This window comes from Phocoena phocoena, chromosome 19, assembly GCF_963924675.1.
Source record: "Phocoena phocoena chromosome 19, mPhoPho1.1, whole genome shotgun sequence".
Lineage (NCBI taxonomy): Eukaryota > Metazoa > Chordata > Mammalia > Artiodactyla > Phocoenidae > Phocoena > Phocoena phocoena.
In genome coordinates this window covers 58,301,244-58,304,663 of record NC_089237.1, presented here as the reverse complement: position 1 = coordinate 58,304,663, position 3,420 = coordinate 58,301,244, and the positions used below count along the sequence as shown (strand labels likewise).

Sequence of the window (3,420 nt, the reverse complement as noted above, 5' to 3'; positions counted from 1 at the left end):
TTATCTCATAAGCCTTTTTTGTTCTTTGGGTCTCAATCACTAAGAGTTCAAGGGACTTTTGAGAGATTCCTGGTGTCCTGGGTGGCCTGATGAATGCTTTAAAGTCAAACAGTGTATCTGTATTCTGAAAATACTCTTAGCTCCATGCGAATGTTGCTTGGGTTGTGGAGCTCTTATTTCTCCGGCTGGCACCATGACATCTGAAGAACATTTGTTACGAAAGTTTCACACCAATTGTGTTTTGTTCCTTCTTGATTAGCCGCTGTGCTTCCTTTTCCGTTTTCTTCCTTTGTTGTTCTGCTGCTCTCTTTTCTCTGTCTGCTATCTTCTCCTGCCTCAGAACTTCTTTGGCTTGCCGCATCGTCTTCTTCCTATGCGTTGATATTTTCCTGCCGGGTATCCACGTCACCTAATTCAGGAGATTGGTGAATAAAAGGCATATCTTGTGTAGCTGCTAGGCTATTAGAGAAACCTGTGCTACCATCTGGGATTTAATGGTTCTCTCTTCTTAATAATGATTTTCTGAGTTTTCCTTAAAGTTGGTGTCATGTCCTTAAAATACTCAGGTTCCAGTTTCTCTAAAGCATTTTGTTGTGTTGCCACATTCCTATTCCTTCCTTTAATCTTTACACTTGTGGGTGTGTCTGCATCTCAAGAAGTCCACACTTCAACGTCTGTCTGTTTAGCAACTGATGAATAATCACCTGTAGCTGGGAAAGTTATTTAGTCTCCACTTAATTTCCGTCCTCTGCCAGATCTGCATATTAATCTCTTTAGGAATGAGAATACTGTTGCTAGGCAGGTACAAACTTTAAATAACCAAAACTGTGTGATAGCCATGGTGGGAATCGAAACCTGAAATTGACTGATGAGAAAAAAAAAAAATCATACCCACTGTACAGATGCGAAAAATGACAGGAGCGTTTTTCAGTTTACACAGTCTGATGCCATATGCACGGCGTTTGGTGAAACGCTCTCAATTGCTCCAAGTGGGTGCCTAGTGGGCTGGGATTTGGATTTTGGAAAAATCTGCCTGGGAAGGAGCAAGGCCTGCGCCTCCCCCTCTGCACAAAAACTTTAAACACACAAAGAATGTAAACACATACTATACATGTTAATGGATACATACTTAATATGTATCCATGTCGGACTGTGCATCGGAATTATACACACCAGCTCTGGGAGAGTGGTTCCCACCCAGGGAATGAGGAGGAAGAGGGGATGGAAGCAGGTTCTACTTTAAAAAAATTTTTTAATGAAAGTAGCCAAGACATTAATATTTATTAAATCTGGTTAGAAGTTCATGAGATCTAACTTTATGAAACGTGAGTTTCAGGTCAGCATTCACTCTACAGGCATAGTCCAAAATCTCCAAGTCAAGAAGTGAATGGACAATTCCCCAGTCAGTAGGACCCCCAGCATGCTGGCAGAAGTAAATTCTCTCTGAAAAAAATACATCCTCAAAACAGGCCTTCTGCGGGGCGGAAAACAAATTGGGAGATGGGGATTGACATATATACACTATTTTAAAAAATTAATTTAATTTCTGTATTTTGGGCTGGGTCTTTGTTGCTTCATGCGGGCTTTCTCCAGTTGTGGTGAGCGGGGGCTACTTTTCGTTGTGGTGCGCGGGCTCTAGGCATGTGGGCTCCAGTAGTTGTGGCACACGGGCCCAGTTGCTTCATGGCATGTGGGATCTTCCCGGACCAGAGCTCAAACCCATGTCCCCTGCATTTGCAGACGGATTTTTAACCACTGTGCCACCAGGGAAGTCCCAACATATATACACTATTGATACTATGTATAAAATAGGTAACTAATGAGAAACTACTGTATAGGGCAGGGAACTCTACTCAGTGCTCTGCAGTGACCTAAATGGGAAGGAAATCCGAAAAAGAGGGAATATATGCATCCATCTAGCTGGTTCACTGTGCTCTACAGTAGAAACTAACACAACATTGTACAGAAACTATACTCCAATTTAAAAAAAAAACCAGTCCATCTAGTTTTAGCATATAAAGTCCCAGGCAAAATGTGCTCATAATATATTTTATTTTATTTATTTATTTATTTATTTTTTGCGGTATGCGGGCCTCTCACTGTCGTGGCCTCTCCCATTGCGGAGCACAGGCTCCGGACGCGCAGGCTCAGCGGCCATGGCTCACGGGTCTCAGCCGCTCCGCGGCATGTGGGATCTTCCCGGACCGGGGCACGAACCCGCGTCCCCTGCATCGGCAGGCGGACTCTCAACCACTGCGCCACTAGGGAAGCCCTGTATTTTATTTTTTCAAACCTAGGCTTGCTTTCTTGCTTATTATTTTATTTATTTATTTTTGGCTGCGTTGGGTCTTTGTTGCTGCGCGCAGGCTTTTCTCTAGCTGTGGCGAGCGGGGGGCTACTCTTCGTTGTGGTGCGCAGGCTTCTCATTGCAGTGGCTTCTCCTGTTGCGGTGCATGGGCTCTAGGTGCGCGGGCTTCAGTAGTTGTGGCTCATGGGCTCTAGAGCGCAGGCTCAGTAGTTGTGGTGCACGGGCTTAGTTGCTCCGCGGCATGCGGGATCTTCCCAGGGCTCAAATCCGTGCCCCTGCATTGGCAGGCAGATTCTTAACCACTGCGCCACCAGGGAAGCCCTCATAGTATATTTTAAAAGAAAATAAATCAAGATAGAATACCTACATACCACATAAAGAAATGCACAGTAGAGAAAGTAAGGATTTAAAAAACGACTAGAGGGGGAAGAAAAGATTATTTAAAAAAAAAACAAAAAACTAACACTTAGACTGAAGCAGGGTTCTCAGCAGCAGCAATGGAAGCCAGGAAAAGTGCACTAAATACTTCCAAACTACTGAAAGAAGGTAACTGCCAACCTACGATTATATACTTGGGAAATTATCTTTCAAGAACAGAGATATTTTCAAGTAAATGAAACCACCAGCATCCCTCCCTGAAGGACTATGTGAAGGATGTACTTCAGGAAGAAGGAAAATGACCCAAGACAAAGGTCTGGGAGGCAAGGACTAGGACCAAAGAAAATGAAAATGGGTAGAGCTAAAAGCCGAGACCATAAAGAAGCAATAGCGGGGCTGCCCTGGTGGCGCAGTGGTTGAGAGTCGGCCTGCCGATGCAGGGGACACGGGTTCGTGCCCCGGTCTGGGAAGATCCCACGTGCCGCGGGGCGGCTGGGCCCGTGAGCCATGGCCGCTGAGCCTGCGCGTCCGGAGCCTGTGCTCCGCAACGGGAGAGGCCACAACAGTGAGAGGCCCGCGTACCGCAAAAAAAAAAAAAAAAAAGATATAAAGATTTGGGGAGATTGGTGCAAGATGGCAGAGTAGAAGGACGCGCGCTCACTCCCTCTTGTGAGAGCACCAGAATCACAACTAACTGCTGAACTATCATCGACAGGAAGACACTAGAACTCACC

General features: G+C 45.3%; 1 pseudogene; it reads right to left on the bottom strand.

Annotated features, from left to right (window-relative positions):
- Positions 1–214: 214 nt before the first annotated feature.
- LOC136138851 (receptor-binding cancer antigen expressed on SiSo cells pseudogene) lies at positions 215–840 on the bottom strand (annotated as a pseudogene).
- Positions 841–3,420: the final 2,580 nt, after the last annotated feature.